General features: G+C 43.7%; 1 protein-coding gene across 1 annotated transcript in view; it reads right to left on the bottom strand.

Annotated features, from left to right (window-relative positions):
- nek10 (NIMA-related kinase 10) overlaps positions 1–16,466 on the bottom strand; it is a 235,924-nt gene extending 219,458 nt beyond the window's left edge. Inside the window, exon 1 of the mRNA XM_072575222.1 lies at positions 16,375–16,466. The gene's annotated coding sequence lies outside the window, so the exon portion shown is untranslated. The remainder of the gene's footprint in view (positions 1–16,374) is intronic.
- Between the last annotated feature and the right edge of the window lie 2,281 nt (positions 16,467–18,747).

The following is an 18,747-nucleotide window of genomic DNA, read 5'->3' as shown; positions in this document are numbered from 1 at the left end:
TCCTCACTGATTGCAGTCTGTTGGTCAGTAAGTCAAGGATCTATTTGCAGAAGTAGAGTAGAGACCTGGATGTCCGAGTTTGGATACTAGTTTGGTTGGAATGAGAGTTTGAAGGCAGAGCTGTAGTCAATAGAAAATAGTCAATAGAGAAAAAAGTGGTAGGAAAATTAATGTGATTAATGACTAATAGGTCCCAATAACAAAAGTTAAGCTAACTCGCTGAGGGGTGGCATGGCAGCTGAGTGGTTAACACTGTGCCTCACAATTCCACCCTTGGGTGACTTTGCAAACTCCACACAGACATTCTCCCCATGTCTGTTTGGGCTTCCTCCGTGAGCTCCAGTTTCCTCCCAAAGTCCAAAGATGTGCAGGTTAGGTGCATTGGCCATGCTGGTGAAATGCATCCTAAGATATTAAAGAAAATAGCTACAGAGATAATGGATGCACTAGTAGTAATCTTCCAGCAATCTTTACATTCTGGAAAAGTCCCAGAGAATTGGAAAACCTCCAATGTAACACCTTTATTCAAAAAGGAAGGAGCATAGAACCCCTCCAATATGAAAGCAGGACATTCGGTACATCAAGTGCACATTGACCTTCCAAAGAGAATTCCACCCAGATCCACATCCCTACTCTACCCCTGTAACCCTGCATTTTCCTTGGCTAATCTACCTAGGCTGCATATCCCTGAGCACTATAAGCAATTTAGCATGGCCAATGCACATAACCTGCACATCTTTGGACTTTGGGAGGAAACTGGAGCACACGGAGGAAGCCCAAACAGACATGGGGAGAATGTCTGTGTGGAGTTTGCAAAGTCACCCAAGGGTGGAATTGTGAGGCACAGTATTAATCACTCAGCTGCCATGCCACCCCTCAGCGAGTTAGCTTAACTTTTGTTATTGGGAAAATGTTACAGTATATTATTACTGATGCATGGCTTCATGAAAGGGAAATCATGCCTGCCAAATTTACTGGAATTCTATAAGGAGGTAACAAGAGGGATAGATAAAGACTACCACACATTAGGCTACTTAGTAACAGCCCATGTTGCGAGAGGTAGTATATTAGCGTGGATAGAAGATTGATCAAGTAATTGAAGAGAGAGAGTTAGGGCAAGGGAGGGCATTTTCAGAATGGCAAACTGTAGCTAGTGGTGTGCCACAGGGATCAGTGCTGGGACCATAATTATTGACAATATATACTAATGACTTGAATGAGGAATGAGAATGTACGATACCAGGTTTACAGATGACACAAAAATAGTTGAAAAATCAAGTAAAGAGGACGATACAATCTTCAGGGGTTTCAAATTGCTCAAAGGTTAAATGAGTGGGCAATTCTCGCTCACCCTCTGATGACCCCTTCTCCCACCTCCAATACACCCCATCCAGCTGGACACCCCGTGCTGGCCTCTTACCCGCCCTCGATCTCTTCATAGCCAACTGCTGCCGCGACATTAACCGCTTCAACCTGTCCACCCCTCTTACCCACTCCAACCTCTCACCCTCGCAACGTACAGCCCTCCACTCCCTCCGCTCCAACCCCAACCTCACTATCAAACCAGCAGACAAGGGAGGCGCGGTGGTAGTTTGGCGTACCGATCTTTATATTGCTGAGGCTAAACGCCAGCTCACGGACACCTCCTCCTACTGCCCCCTTGACCATGACTCCACCTCCCACCACCAAACCATCATCTCCCAGACCATCCATAACCTCATCACCTCAGGGGATCTCCCATCCACCGCCTCCAACCTCATCGTCCCACAACCCCACACCGCCCATTTCTACCTCCTGCCCAAAATCCACAAACCTGACTGCCCCGGCCGACCCACCGTCTCAGCCTGCTCCTGCCCCACTGAACTCATCTCTGCATACCTCGACATGGTCCTGTCCCCCTTAGTCCAAGAACTCCCCACCTATGTTCGGGACACCACCCACGCCCTCCACCTCCTCCATGATTTTCGCTTCCCCCGGCCCCCAATGCCTTATCTTCACCATGGACATCCAGTCCCTATACACCTCCATCCCCCATCAAGAAGCCCTCTGCTTCTTCCTTTCCCGCCGACCCAACCAGTACCCTTCCACTGACACCCTCCTTCGACTGACTGAACTGGTCCTCACTCTGAACAAATTCTCTTTCCAATCCTCCCACTTCCTCCAAACCAAAGGAGTAGCCATGGGCACCGAAATGATCCCCAGCTATGCCTGCCTTTTCGTCGGATATGTGGAACAGTCTATTTTCCGCAGCTACACTGGCACCACCCCCCACCTTTTCCTCCGCTACATCGATGACTTTATCGGCGCTACCTCATGCTCCCACGAGGAGGTTGAACAGTTCATCCACTTTACTAACACTTTCCACCCCGACCTCAAATTTACCTGGACTGTCTCAGACTCCTCCCTCCCCTTCCTAGACCTCTCCATTTCTATCTCGGGCGACCGACACAACACGGATATTCACTATAAACCGACCGACTCCCACAGCTACCTAGATTACACCTTCTCCCACCCTGCCCCCTGTAAAAGAGCCATCCCATATTCCCAATTCCTTCGCCTCCGCCACATCTGCTCCCAGGAGGACTAATTCCAATACCGAACAACCCAGATGCCTCCTTCTTCAAAGACCGCAATTTCCATTCAGACATGGTTGACAATGGTCTCCACCGCATCTCCTTCACTTCCCGCTCCTCCGCCCTTGAGCCCCGCCCCTTCAATAGCCACCAGGACAGAACCCCACTGGTCCTCACCTACCACCCCACCTACCTCTAAATACATCGTATCATCCTTTGTCATTTCTGTCACCTCCAAACAGACCCCATCACCAAGGATATATTTCCCTCCCCTCCCCTATCAGCGTTCCGGAAAGACCACTCCCTCCGTGACTCCCTCGTCAGGTCCACGCCCCCCACCAACCCAATTTCCACTCCTGGCACCTTCCCCTGCAACCGCAAGAAATGCAAAACTTGCGCCCACACCTCCCCCTCACTTCCCTCCAAGGCCCCAAGCGATCCTTCCATATCCGTCACAAATTCACCTGCACCTCCACACACATCATTTACTGCATCCGCTGCACCCGATGTGGCCTCCTCTACATTGGGGAGACAGGCCGCCTACTTGCGGAACGTTTCAGAGAACACCTCTGGGACACCCGCACCAACCAACCCAACCGCCCTGTGGCTGAACACTTTAACCCACCCTCCCACTCTGCCAAGGACATGCAGGTCCTTGGCCTCCTCCATCGCCAGACCATGGCAACATGACGCCTGGAGGAAGAGTGCCTCATCTTCTGTCGAGGAACCCTCCAACCACAAGGGATGAATGCAGATTTCTCCAGCTTCCTCATTTCCCCTCCCCCCCACCTTACTCAGTCCCAACCCTCGGACTCAGCACCGCCTTCTTGACCTGCAATCTTCTTCCCGACCTCTCCACTCTCACCCCTCTCTGGCCTATCAGCCTCACCTTAACCTCCTTCCACCTATCGCATTCCCAACGTCCCTCCCCAAAGTCCCTTCTCCCTACCTTTTATCTTAGCCTGCTTGGCACATCCTCCTCATTCCTGAAGAAGGGCTTATGCCCGAAACGTTGAATCCCCTGCTCCTTGGATACTGCCTGACCTGCTGCGCTTTTCCAGCAACACATTTTTCAGATCAAATGTAATGTGGTGAAATGTGAGGTTAGGCACTTTTGCAGGAATTGAGGTGGTGAATGTATATTATGAATGAATGAGTTATACATGTGCATGTTTCTGTGCTGGGCTTGTTATTTTGTGGAGCCCTACTGGAGCTTTCTGATGTGGAGTGTGATAGACTAAAACAATCATCATGGATCTCCTGAGTTGATAAATAAAATTCAGCTACAAAATCTTCCAAATAAAGGGAACAGCAAAAACATTTTGGTACAGGAGTACAGAGCTTTACTGGGACTTTCTAAAGGGGACTGCGATACACCAAACCAAATGGCTTGAGTTCCTACATCAATGAAAGCAATAAAAATACAGCTACTAAAATCCCCCAATTAAAAATAATTTTCTTTTTCCCTGGAGTGTCGGAGGCTGAGGGGTGACCTTATAGAGGTTTACAAAATTATGAGGAGCATGGATAGGATAAATAGGCAAAGTCTTTTCCCTGGGGTTTGGGGAGTCCAGAACTAGAGGGTATAGGTTTAGGGTGAGAGGGGAAAGATATAAAAGAGACCTAAGGGGCAACATTTTCACGCAGAGGGTAGTACGTGTATGGAATGAGCTGCCAGAGGAAGTGGTGGAGGCTGGTACAATTGCAACATTTAAGAGGCATTTGGATGGGTATATGAATAGGAAGGGTTTGGAGGGATATGGGCCTGGTGCTGGCAGGTGGGACTAGATTGGGTTGGGATAGCTGGTCGGCATGGACGGGTTGGACCGAAGGGTCTGTTTCCATGCTGTACACCTCTATGACTCTAATTACTTAGCAATCCATTAGCTAATACTATGTTGCACATGGAACAGTCCCAAGTGCTAGAATCATTTAGGGAAGCAAAAATCGAACAATTTCAAAATCACTGAATTGCAGAAAGCTGGGAAAAGTGAGTGTCACTTGCTAAACAACACCACAACTTTGGTCTAATGGACCAATGAGCCAACTAGTTATTTAAATATAGAAAGACTGCAGAAAGCTATAGAACAGAAGGATTTGGAAGTCCTTGCTCATGAATCATAAAAAGCTAGGATCTAAGTGCAGTAGATATTAGGGAAGGCAAATGGAATGTTGGCCTTTATTTCAAAGAGAATGGATTATAAAATTTGGGAAATTTTGTTAAAACTATACAAGGCACTAATCAGACCACTACTCGAATATTATGTAAAGATTTGGGCCCCTTATCTATGAAAAGATATGCTGGCAAAAGAGGCAATCCAGAAGGTTCACTAACCTGATACGAGCTATACAGTCTCATGAAGAGAGGTTGAGCAGATTGGGTTCATAGTCATTAGAACATAGAAGAATGCAAGGCAAACTTTTTGCAGCGTACAAGATCCTTAGAGGATTTGATGCGAGAAGGGTGTTTCCCTTTGTGAGAGAGTCTCCAACCAAAGGGCATAATCTCAGAATATGGGGTCGCACATTCAATGCAGAAATGGAGGAATTTCTTTTCTCAGAGCGTTGTGAAATTGGAATTCTTTACCACAAGAGGGTTATTGAAACTGAGTTACGTATAAAGGTAAAGTCGCCATATTCTCAGAGAACTATCGGACTGCTCACTCATTAGAGAGAGATGACTGGTGGTGAGCTTAATTTGAGGGTCAGCACATCTCAGGTGAAGGACAAAATTGAGAAGGCTGGACTTTAATGGTGACTTCAGCCGATTCAGGCATTGAACTGGCATGGCTGGGAGTCACCCTGCAGCACAAACCTGCCATCCAGCTAACTGAGCCAAGTGACCCACTACCAGCCAAAGTTATCATGAGGGTCCTGCTTTCTCAACCTCACCCCTGGCTAGAGGCCTCAGGTTAAATTCACCAGCAGCCAACTCTCTATTATCACAGTCCTCTGGGACTTTGGTAATTTTACCTTATTGTGTATTTCCAAGGCTGGGAAAGATTTTTAATCAATAAGCGAATCAAGAATCATGGGAAAAAGGCAGGAAAGTGGTGTTGAGGATGACTGGATCTCATTTATTGCTGGAGCGGTCTCAATGGGCTGAATGGCCTACTTCTGCTCCTATGTCTTATCGTTTTATAAAGGATGTGATAACTCTTCACAGAAAATAATGGTAAAATTGAGCAGAGTCAACACTTTTGACAAATCTGTGGAGATTTTTGAGAATGTTACTTGCAGTATAGATCAAGGAGTTCAAGCAGTCGTGAATGGTTTGCACATAAACTGGAACCAAGCGCTATATGTAAATGGAGATTCATGTGGCATCAAGCAGCTGATTGGTCTGTCAATTACTAACAAGTTATTGACAGCAAAGGCTTTCGGCACACAACAACTATATGATTGGCTCCCAGTTGCTGGACAGCTTGGGACTATGAAAAAGATAGTGAGAAGATATTAGATCTCCACCAGCTCAGGACTTTTCCCTGTTCTCTGCGATAGAAACCACTTCAAGCTTGAAAAAAGTTTATTTTGTCTTCAGCAGTTGCTGAAAGCTGTAATTTTTAATTAATAAATCTTTAGAAATATCAACATGTCACTCTGCTTCCTACAAAAAAAGTGAAAGCATCGTGAGAAGGCAGATCAAGAAGTAGCATTCTGATCAGCACAGGATGCTGATCAGAACAGGGATCATGGACCAGCTTTCCCAGTTTTCCCTTAGCCCATAACATTTCTTTCTTTTCCTAATGCTGTATCTGTATTAACAGGGGGCGTTAAAAAGCTGCTTCACGTTTTAACCAGGAAAGTTTATATTGGCAGTTCATAATGGTTCTGTTCACATTTTCTGTCAACTTGGGTCTGAAAGTCAGGTAAATTGGGGAATTTTGCATACTTTAGTGATGTTTCTGGGAACTGTACATAAGATGTAATATACAGATCCTCGGTAAGACATCCTCACCTGGAGCATAATGTATAGTTTTGGTCTCCCTATGTAAGGAATGGTATACCTGCCTAACAAGGAATATAATGGAGGTTCACCAAACACTCCTGGGGTGGTGGTATTGTCTTATGAGGAGAGATTGGGGAAACTGGGCCTCAGATCTCAAAGAATGAGTGGTGATCGCATTGAAGATTGCAAAACTTTTACAGGGCCAAAGTAGATAGGATATTTCCTCAGTGATGAAGCCAGAACATAAATTCAGGATATGGTCTAAGTCATTTAAGACTAAGAAGAAGAGGAATTTCTTCACTCAAAGAGTGCAGACTAGTATGCCAGCAGCAGTAATATGAAGCTACAACACAGGCCTATCTGCATATCTAACTGCATAGTACATGAGTGCAAAAGATAAGGCTAAAACATCACAGCTGCGATAACCTACTCAAAGACACTCAGTTTGCATTCTGACAAGGCCATTTAGCTTCTGACCTAAATACAGCCTTAAGGTAAACATGGTCACAAGGGATGGATTTCAGAGGGGAGATGAGAGTGACTGCTTTTGAATCAATGACATGCATTTGACAGAGTGTGCCAAGAATGGAAAAATCTTCCCAACATCCTACCAATGGAAAATCTTCCCAACATCCACTCTGTCCAGGCCATTCAATATTCTGTATGTTTCAGTTAGATCCTGCTCATTCTTCTAAGCTCGAGTATAAACCGAGAGTTCTCAAATGTTCCTCATATGTTAAGATTTTCATTCCTGGGACAGTTCTCATGAACTCCTCTGAAGATGCTCTAGGGCCAGTACATTCTTCCTGAGAGATGGGGCCCAAAACTGCACACAATACTCCAAATGTGGTCTGGCCAGAGCCTTAGAGCCTCTACTTTTATATTCAAGTCCTCTCAAAATAAATGCCATCACTGCATTTGCCGTTTTAACTACTGACTCAACTTGAAAGTTTACCTTGAGCAAACCTTGGACTAGACCTCCCAAGACTCTTTGCACTCCAGACATCTGAATTTTCTCCTCATTTAGAAAATAACCCATGCCACTATTTTTCCTGCCAAAGTGCATGACCTCACACTTTTCCACATTGTACTCTATTTGTCACTTTTGTCCACCTCCTAACCTGTTCAAATCCTTCTGCAGCCTCCCCAGCTCCCCAATGCTACCTGTCCCTCTACCTATCTTTGTACCATCTGCAAACTTAGCCAGAATGCCCTCAGTTGCTTCATCTAGATCATTAATGTCTAAAGTGATAAGTTGTGATCCCAACATTGACCCTTGCAGAACACCACAGGCTGAAATCCTGAGAAGGGCCCTTTATTTCCCACCCTCTGCTTTTTGCCAGACAGCCAAGCTTTTTTTCATGCTAGTACCTTGCCTCTAACACCATGGACCCTTATCTTACTCAGTAATTTCCTGTGCGGTACCTTGTCTAAGGCCTTCTTGAAGTCCAGGCATAACCTCCCCTTATTAAAACCATGCTAACTTTGCCCTATTTTCCCGAAGAACTCCAAGTATTCAGAAATCTCCTCCTCCCAAATGGATTCCAGGATCTTACCCATGACTAGGGTTAGGTTAATTGGTCTGTAATTTTCTGACTTTTGCTTTATTCCCTTCTTAAACAGGGATGTCATGTTAGCAATTTTCTAGTCCTCTCGGACCTTCCTGGATTCTAGCGATTTCCGAAAGATCATCACTAGAGCCTCCACCATCTCTTCAGCGATCTTCCTTAGAACTCTGGGGTGTAGTCCATCTGGTCCAGGTGATTTATGCACGTAGATGCCATTCAGATTTTCTAGCACCTTCTCCTTGTTGATGGCCACCATATTCAGCTCTGCACCCTCCCTCTCTTGAATTTTTGGGGTATTAATTGTGTCTTCCACCATGAAGACTGAGTGAAGTAATTATTCAACTCCTCAGCTATTCCCTTGTTCCCCACTACTTGTGTCTCCAGCATCATTTTCCAATAGTGGGCAATGTCCACTTTTGCCCTTTATATATTTAAAGATACTCTTACAGTCTTCCTATGTATTACTGGCTAGCTTACCCTCATACTTAATCTTCTCCCTCCTTGTATCTTCTTTTATTGCCCTCAGTTGATCTTTCTAAGCTTCCCAATCCTCTGGTTTCATACTGCCCTGCGTCACACTATCTGCTTTCTCTTTTGCTTTTATGCTATCCCTGACTTCCCTAGTCAGCCATGGTTGCCTCATTCTCCCTGTGCCATGCTTCTTTTTCCTCAGAATGAATCTCTGCCATGTCTCCTGAATTACTCCCAGAAACTCCCATCATTGCTGCTCCACTGTCTTTCCTGCTATACTCCTCTCCCAGTCAATTCTACCCAGCTCCTCCCTCATGCCTCTGTAGTTGCCTTTATTCAGCTGTAATACTGTTACCACTGAATCTACCTTCTCCCTCTCAAATTGCAGAGTAAATTCTACCATATTATGATAAATGCCTCCAAACAGTTCCTTTATTTTAAGCTCCCTTCTCAAGTCTGCCTCATTGCATAACACTAAATCCAATATTGCCTGTTCCCTAGTGCTGTCCACCACAAGCTGCACCAAAAAGCCATCTCATCGACATTCTTCAAATTCCTTTTCTTGCAATCCACAACCACCTGATCTTCCCAGCCCACCTGCATATTGAAATCCCCCATAAAAACAACTTTACTTTTCTGACATATCTTTTCTACCTCTTGGTGTATCTTGCACCCCAGCTCCCAATCCTTATCCCCTTGCAGCCACGTCTCCTTGATGTCCACCACATCATCCCTGCCAATTTCTATCTGTGCCACAAGCTCATTTTACCTTATTCCTTATACTGCGTGCATTCACATGCCTTCCCTCTTTTCATTGTTTTTTTTTGTCCAGTGTTAAGGTACACCTCTGGTGCAGGTGGGACTTGAATCCAGGTCTTCTGGCCCAAAGGTACACTATCACTGCACCACTGCACCATCATTCCTCACAGTAATGCCCTATGCCCAACTATCTTCATCTGCTTCAATGACTTTCCTTCCATTATAAGATCAGAAATTGGGTAGTTCACTGATTACTGCACAATGTTCATCACCACTCATGACTCCTCAGATACTGAAGCACTACATGTTCATATGTAGCAAGGTCTGAACATTGCTATTGACTAGAAACTGAACACGACTAGCCACATAAGTGTTTGTAAGAGCAGTTCAGAGGCTAAGCAGCTTGTGCCAGAAACTTACTCCTGACTTCACAAGGCCTGTTACTACCCACAAGGTATAACGCCAGAAATGTAATGGAATACTCCTCATTTACCTGGATGAGTGTAGCTCCAACAACACTCAAAAAACTCAATACCATCCAGGATAAAGCAGCCCACTTGATTGGCACCATATGCACAGACATTCTACCCTTCCACTACTGCAATCAGGTAAGGCACTTTTTAAAAATATAGTTTATTCAGTTCATTTGCCAGTTCTCAGATGTTTCTTCAATTTTGCATAACAAAAGAGTGGCCTACCACATTCTGCCTAAATGATAATATCAGACTTACGAAAGAAAAGGTTCAGTTCTCTTTTTTACACAACAATCAAAGCACTTCACAGCCACTGAAATGTAAGAGTGCTGTAATACAGGAAATGTAGGAGACACAAGGTAGAATCTTGCACTCTCCCTTGTGGTGAGTTTGGTTACAGAGATTATTTTGTCAATGGTACTTTGGCAACTTCCTATCATTATTCATATAATGTCTGTAGCAGAAGGCCTTGATGGTTTTCTCATTCTGCTGATATTTGAAGCTCTCAAATGGGTAAATTATCAAGAAGGGTTCTTTCTGCCACCGCCAATAACCCAGTGGGCTCACCATGAGGGGAAGCCTGAAGTAGAGTCCTTATTCAAAGGTACTTATTGCCCGACTGAGACAGCCAACATCTGGAAAGCCACAAGTCACCTTCCAGCTTTTCCTTGATGCCAACCTTCATCCTCCTCGTGATCTTTTTTCCTGATATAATTCATTTATGCTTGGGTCTCTCAGGTGTCATACCACCAGCAGCCCCAGCATCCTTGGTGACATTATAGAGTACAAAAGATCTGCCATCCTCTGATTAGCCAGGAACTTTCGGCAAGGAAGACTTTCAATCTCCGGAGTCCTTGATCCAGAGGACGGCCCACCACTGGCATGTTAACTGCCAGAATAGCACAATATGAGGCAAACCTTGACAAAGAGAGATGATGTAGGAGCCTCAGTGGCTTTTCACCTCCCAGGCTTACACACCTGTCATTTCACAGGAGACTACTTCGTCTGTGCACAAGGCTGAAATAAATGATAGATAATTTTATTTTACTAATATTGATTAGTATTAACTATGACACTAGGAAAACTGTTCTGTGCTTAACATATCAACATTTACAGAGAAGGCAGTCAGGACTTTGAATTAACATTACCTCACAAATTTCCCTTAGTACTGCATAAAGCTCTCAAATCTCAAAGAATGGGACTTGAATCCACACTTCTGACACATATGAGAGTTCACATGTGATGCTAATGACAGTGTTACTCATTCAGTAAGATCAAATTTAATAGTATACTGTAAGATGATTTTAGAAACAAGAATTTATTATTTAAAGATTTCAGTCTAGGTACAACTGCTTATTATTCAATAGCTATAACCCTATTGTAAAATATTGCATATAGTGTAATCTGTGTGCATCCATAGAAATACAAGAATCAATAGAAATGAGGCTATTTGACCTATTTTCTATGATCCATGTATAAGTCATCATGTAACAAACTAGTTCCAACTTAGACCAATGACCTGAGGAAGGTGTAAACCAAAATGGAAATCTTCTCAATAAAATTGTATGAAATTTCTCCTTGAAATCAAAAACATCAAAATTCCAGAATATCAATATAATTAGATCCCTTTACACTCACGCACACACATATAGCCTCTCTCACAGACATTCACAACGCCCCCCCCCCCCCCCCCCCAACACACACACACACACAAACCCACATGCACACATACATATTTAAGTTTGTGGGGTGAATTTGTATTTGCAGAGTTACATTGTGCTTTGCTCAAAAACTGCATGAATCCATGTAAAGTTCTGTAATTCACTTTTTAGATTAGAATCAGTCTAAACGTTATGGCACAGACAGCAGCGCACTGAGGGCTAACACCTTCAATACATTATCTGGGCTGACACCAATTGTTAAAGTTCACTTGAGAATGCACCTTTTAAAAAAAGTTTTGCGATTTACATATGAAAGAAATGAAACTATCAAGGTCATTCTAACAGATGAGAGATTTAACAAACAATTAAGGCATTTTTCAATGTATAATGTCAGTTACATCACACTGTAAACTTTTGCTATAAATTTTGTGTCTTACAATCGTGTACTCCACAACCACCTGATGAAGGAGCAGTGCTCCGAAAGCTAGTGCTTCCAATTAAACCTATTGGTCAATAACCTGGTGGTGTGTGATTTTTAACTTTGTACACCCCAGTCCAACACCGACATCTCCAAATCAATATAATTGATTGAATACTTATACCTAATTTCCAGGACTGATATCTGCTTGACCCCAATAACATAGCAACTATCTTTTTTACATAAAGTATAGCTTGTAGGCTCTATTATTCATATAACTTCCAATGTCATTGTTAACTAGTTACAGCTTTCCCATAAAAGGAGTTATTCATAATATTATTAACCTGTTTTGTCTCATGAGTATTTATTTTGCATTACAGCAAAGCTCAACAAACAAAAAAAGTTATTCAAACATCAGGCACAAGACCTATGAAATTTAATACCAAGCAATGTGAAATCACATAATTTGATAGGAGGAATGAGGCAAGGCACTATGAGCTAAATGGTCCAGTTTTAAAGAGGGATACAGAAAAGTCCTGTGTGTGAAGGTAGAACAATCCATGAAAGTAGCAAGATGACGTGTGATGTTTGTTAAAAAGGATTAAAGGTTTTTGGCTTGATTAATCAAAACCTTTATGAAACACCAAAGAGGCTCAGCTGCATTTTAGTATTGTATTTTAGGCATTGTATTTTAGGAACGACAGAGAAGCTGCAGGAGGAATTTAGTAGAAAAGTACCAGGCATAAATAATTTTAGTTCTGCAACAAGATAGAAGAGGCTTAGAGATTAGGGAAAGGTTTTCAAAATCATGGACAATTTTGTTCTTCCTTTTGTCATATACTCAACAGCACACACTCAAATGCAAAATTTTGTATTTTAATCTCAGACTCAATTATATTTGCTTCAGGAGAATTTCTTATTTTTCTCTTCTTCCTGAAGCTTTCTGCAGCCTTTCACAAGCTTTCCATCATTCATGTAAATGATTTGGATGATAACATAAGAGGTATACTTAATAAGCAGAAAACACTAAAATTGGTGGTGTAGTGACCAGGCAAAGAAGGTTACCTCAGATTGCAATGGAATCTTAACCAAACTGATCGTGAGAAATGGCAGGTGGGATTTAGTTTCAATAAATGCGAGGTGCTGCGTTTTAGAAAAGCAAATCAGAGCAGGATATATACATGTAATGGTAAGGTCTTGGGGAGTGTTGCTGAACAAAGAGACATTGGAGTGCGGGTTCATATTACCTTGAAAGTGGAGTCACAGGTAGATAAGATAGTGAAGATGTTTGATATGCTTGCCTTTATTGGTCAGAGCATTGAGTATAGTAGTTGGGAAGTCATGTGTGGCTGTACAGGACATTGGTTAGGACACTATTGGAATATTGCACGCAATTCTGGTCTCCCTGCTACAGGAAGGACATTGTGAAGCTTGAAAGGGTTCAGAAAAGATTTGCAAGGATGTTGCCAGGAATGGAGGATTTGAGCTACAGGGAGAGGCTGAATAAGCTGGGGTTATTTTCCCTGGAATGTCAGAGACTGAGAGGTGACCTAACAGAGGTTTACAAAATCATGAGGGGCAGGGATACAGTGAATAGTCAAGATCTTTTCCCCAGTGGAGTCCAAAACAGAAAGGCATAGGTTTAAGGTGAGAGGGGAAAATTTAAAAGGGATCTAAGGGGCAACTTCTGAACGCAGAGGGTAGTGCATGTGTGAAATGAGCTGCCAGAGGAAGTGGTGGAGGCTGGTACGATTACGACATTTAAAAGGCATGTAGATGGGTATATGAATAGGAAGGTTTTATATGGATAAGACACAAATGCTGTCAAATGAGACTAGATTAGTTTAGGATATATAGTTGGCATGGATGAGTTAAACTAAAGGGTACAGTTCTATGATTCTAAATCAACCAACAAATTCCTTTCCCTATGTCTCTCCTTTAGCAGTCAGCTCAGTGGAAATACCTGTTTGCTTCCACTCTTTCTGATTGCATTCAGAGCATCAGTGATCTCAACACTTTTGCCGGGTTCCAACATCCTTCCTAAATTATTATGTATTGAATTGTGCATAATGCTTCAGTTGAAGCCTAACCAGTTATTTTTGAAGTTTTATTTTTTTTCCTGCCCTTGGTTAAAAAGCAAAAGAGAATCAACTTGCTGTCTTCAAGGAACTGTAAATATGCACACCTAAGTGTCTGTTCTTGCACCCATTCAGAATTGTACCCTTTAGATTATCATTTCACATGTAAAAGTGCTGTATTTGCCTAACAAATCTATACTCATTGCCCCATTTTAACCAATGTTTCCCATTTGAGAATTAATTTTGTGTTTGTCAATAGACTCCAGTAATTTTTCCATCACTGATGTTTGCGATGATCAAGTTTATCCCGCTCACCATTTTTGATCGGGGTATAACATTTTCAATCCTCCGGTCCTCTGGCAAAACGTTCATATCCAAGCAAGATTAGAAGACTGTGGTCAGAGCTTCTTCTATCTCCACAGAAGCAACTGTGATGTATTCCATAAAACATGAGTGAATTAAGTTTAGATAATGCCAACCTACCAACCTTTTCTATCGGTGTTTAACTTATTGAATATCTGTACCTCTTCTCCTTTACTGCAATGTCACCATCATCCTCTTCTTTTGAAGGAGTATGCTCAGTACTCGTTCAGCCATGTACTTGGCACCCACAGAAGATTTCCTTTTTTATGTGAATAACAAGTTGTTTGGGGTTTCCTTTTAGGTCACTTTATTCATTTTTGCTCACTTTTTTGTTCTTCTTGAATACTTTTTATTTAAGTTTCTATGTGCACACCTAGTTTTCTGCTGCATTAAGTACCTAATATATTATAAATCTCTTTATTTTGGCCTCTATTTCTTACACATGCAAGGATTTCCACCTTTGGACATCCCAATATTCCACATTATGGGAAAATGTGACCTTAATTGAAGCACCTCCACCTTGAAAACCTGTATTTCTTGGTTACTACTTCCTTGGCCAATTTTTATTTCTATCCTTTCTCAAATATGGAGTTAGGACACATATCAGTAATGTTTCATTGAACAACAGACCCTCAAAAGCCTAAATGGTCAACACCTTTTCCTACACAACGATCCTGAAATAATCACTCCTTTAGCTGAATATTTTCACCTGAGTATTGTTTGACTTTTCTCAGTTTGTTTTAAACATACATTAAAAACACTACATAAATGCATGTTGATCTGTTGGAACTACTGAAAGTTTACAATTAGAATTGACAAACCAAATAATGCTTCTAATTGTTTGGCTGGATAGTATAGGTGTGTTTGAAGGTGGGCAGGGGCACATAAAATCAAATGGATGGCCTTTCTGTCAGCTCCACATCCACTTCTGACCTGACTGAAACTTTACCGGACCACATAAATATTGAGAAGACCATGCATCCTTGGGCTTATTGTGGTCTTTAAGTAGCCAATTAATGGTCACTTAAGAACTTCATCCCATTCCACCAGTAATTTATCTACACTTGCACATGCTTCAGGTATTACAGGAAGCCTCGCAGCTTTAACTGTTCAGATTGGCAATAGATAAAGGAGTTGGGTCTCCTTTAATGGGTTGCCTAGGCCCACTGGAGGCAATTTTTCAGCTCATTATCCCCAAATATATTCTTGACCCTTGACATTCCATTGTCGAGTTCCCAGGTTCCCTGGGGTCCTAGCATGAGGGGGTGAGGGTTAGACCTGCAGTCCCAACCACAGACTTATCCCAGCTGGTATTGCTTGGTGCCACCCATCCATGTGGCAAGCAGTGAAGACGGGACTTTTCACCTTGAGAAATTAGCATTAAATTACTGTGAAGCGACCATTAGGATAGTGCGCGAGATCTTGCAACCTCTGCGTCTCCAAATCTTTCAACTGGAAATCAGAAACTAAGCTTCATGACATACAAGCACAGATATGAGTTGGCTCCTTGGGCCTTCTCCCCCATCTGACAAAATCTGGCTGATCTAATTGTGGCCTCAACTCTTCTTTCCTGCCTCTCCCCATACCTTCTAGCTGCCTTGTCAATCTGCTTATCTTGTATTTATATCTATGATTGCTCTAATTTCAAATACACACTCAATCTTAGCCCCTCAGCAATGTGCACGAGCCTCTCACTTGGCCACCCTGAGATTTTGTTGAAGGAGCTGAAAGGTTTTGGTGGGTTCAGTGGTCATTTAGTGAGAGGCGGGGAATGAACCAAATCACTCAGTTGACAGGCACGAAGTACAATTTGTGTGTATGAACTTGGTGATGAACATTTTGTGAAAGAAAACCTGGAACAGAGCTGGGAGTAAATGAGACAATTGACGGGGATGAAATGAAAGGGGAAGAGCTGCGGCCTGTCCTGATCATTGGAGCCTCAGTTATTTTGGGTTCATGTTGTGGTCATTGTCATTGGCTGGGGAGCAATGTGTTTGTTACTGAGAGGAGAGGCTAATGGTGCCTCGGGCCTGACTGACACTCGGCCCCTCTCTCACTTACCGGTTTCTCATGGTGTTAGCGGACAGGCGGTGGTTCACAGAGACTCTCTCTTCCCCCCTCCAAACCAAGCAGCTCCGTTTACTTTCCAGCAGTGTTAACCGCCCGGACCAATCAGAGCGTTCCGTACTCAGACATCAAGCCCCGCGCACCCAATCGGCATCGCCGACACTGTTATGTCGCTAGCTCCATGGTGAGCGCTGACGCCCGCCGGCGCCGTCCCCATGGAAACCAAGCGCGTCGCTGACAACGGCTGTGCAGGCAGACGCAGGGAAGAACTGCGCCTGCCCGGTAACCGAACAGCGTCAAAGATTGTGGGCGCTGGAAAAGCACAGCAGCAGCAGGAGAGTCTATGTTGTGACAGGTGGAGGAAGGTGGGGCTGATGGTGATAGGTCAGAGGGGAAGATGGACAGTTCAAGAGGGCGGTGCCGAGTCAGAGGGTTGGACGTGGGATAAGGTAGGGGGAGGAGAGATGAGGAAACTGGTGAAATCCACATTCATCCCCTATGGTTGGAGGATCCCAAGGCGGAAGATGAGACATTCTTCCTCCAGGTGTTGGATAACTAGGATTTGATAGTGGATTAGGTCCAGGACTTGCATATCCTTGGCAGGGTGGGAGAGGAAGTTGAAGTGGTTGGCCACTGGTTGGTGGGCTTGTTTGGTGTGTGTCCTCCAGCGGTGTTCTCTGAAGCACTCTGCAAGTTGGCTTCCTGTCTCCCCAATGCAGAAGAGACCACATAGAGAGCAACGGACACAGTAGAGGAGGTATCTGGAGGCATAGGAAAATCTCTGCTGGATGTGGAAGGATCCTTTGGGGGCTTGGATGGAGGTGAGGGGAGAGGTGTGTCTGCAGGTTTTACACCTCTTGCTGTGGCAGGGGAAGGTGCTGGGAGTGGAGGGTGGGTTTTTGAGGGGTATGGCAGAGTTTCTGCCACCTACAGTAAACCCCACCACCAGAGATATATTTCACTCCCCATCTATTAGCATTCTGGAGTGCCACTCCATCTGTGACTCCCTCATTAGGTCCACACCCCCTCCCCCACCAACCCCAGGACCTTCCCTTGTCACTGCAAGAGGTGTAAAACCTGCACCTACACCTCCGCCCTCCTCTCCATCCAAGGTCCCAGAGGATCCTTCCACATCTGGCAGATTTTTCTGCACCTCTAAAACACCTCATCCAGGATGGCTGTTGCTCTCAATGTGGTCTCCTGTACATTGGGGAGACAGGATGCCAACTTGCAGAATCTTTCAAAGAACATCTCTGGGACACATGCACTAAACAACCCCACCTCCCTGTGGCCGACCATTTAAACTCCTGATTTACCTCCTAAGAAAAAGAACAGGAAATCACCTACCCAAAGTAGCCCAAACATAAATAGAAAGCAGGAATCATCAGCAATGCTTTGTCTTGAGGCTCACTGAAGAGGTTACCTAGTATGGTAACAAAACATCTGAACATGAACCTTCCAGCTCAGTGAGCAAACCTACATCCAGAACCTCAACCCTGCCCAGTCCACACTTCCAGACTCAGAGGTTTTGTCCCTGAGGGAGGGCAAATTTCTGACTGGTTATTATTACATTGCAACATGAAGATACGAATGTAACCTCTCCCTATAGCTCAAATCCTCCAACCCTGGCAACATCCTTGTAAATCTTTTCTGAACCCTTTCAAGTTTCACAACATCTTTCCAATAGGAAGACGACCAGAAATGCACGCAATATTCTAAAAGTGGCCTAACCAATGTCCTGTACAGCCGCAACATGACCTCCCAACTCCTGTACTCAATACTCTGACCAATAAAGCATACCAAACTCCTCCTTCACTATCCTATCTACCTACGACTCCACTTTCAAGGAGCTATGAACCTGCACTCCAAGGTCTCTTTGTTCAGCAACACTCCCTAGGACCTTACCATTAAGTGTATAAGTCCTGCTAAGATTTGCTTTTCCAAAATGCAGCACCACTCATTTATCTAAATTAAACTCCATCTGCCACTTCTCAGCCCATTGGCCCATCTGAGCAAGATCCCATTGTAATTGGAGGTAGCCTTCTTCGCTGTCCACTACCCCTCCAATTTTGGTGTCATCTGCAAACTTACTAACTATATCTCTTATGCTCACATACAAATCATTTATGTAAATGACGAAAAGTAGTGGATCCAGGACCGATCCTTGTGGCATCCACTGGTCATAGACATCCAGATGTCAGAGGTAGTTTTTTCACCCAGTTGTAGGGGCGTGGAATGCACTGCCTGCAACAGTAGTAGACTTACCAACTTTAAGATCATTTAAATGGTCATTCAATAAACATATGGATGAAAATGGAATAGTGTGGGTGAGATGGGCTTCAGTTTGATTTCACAGGTCGGCACAAC

Source organism: Chiloscyllium punctatum, chromosome 8, assembly GCF_047496795.1.
Source record: "Chiloscyllium punctatum isolate Juve2018m chromosome 8, sChiPun1.3, whole genome shotgun sequence".
Classification (NCBI taxonomy): domain Eukaryota; kingdom Metazoa; phylum Chordata; class Chondrichthyes; order Orectolobiformes; family Hemiscylliidae; genus Chiloscyllium; species Chiloscyllium punctatum.
Note: the sequence above shows the minus strand (reverse complement) of the source record. Positions and strands in the feature narration are given on the sequence as shown.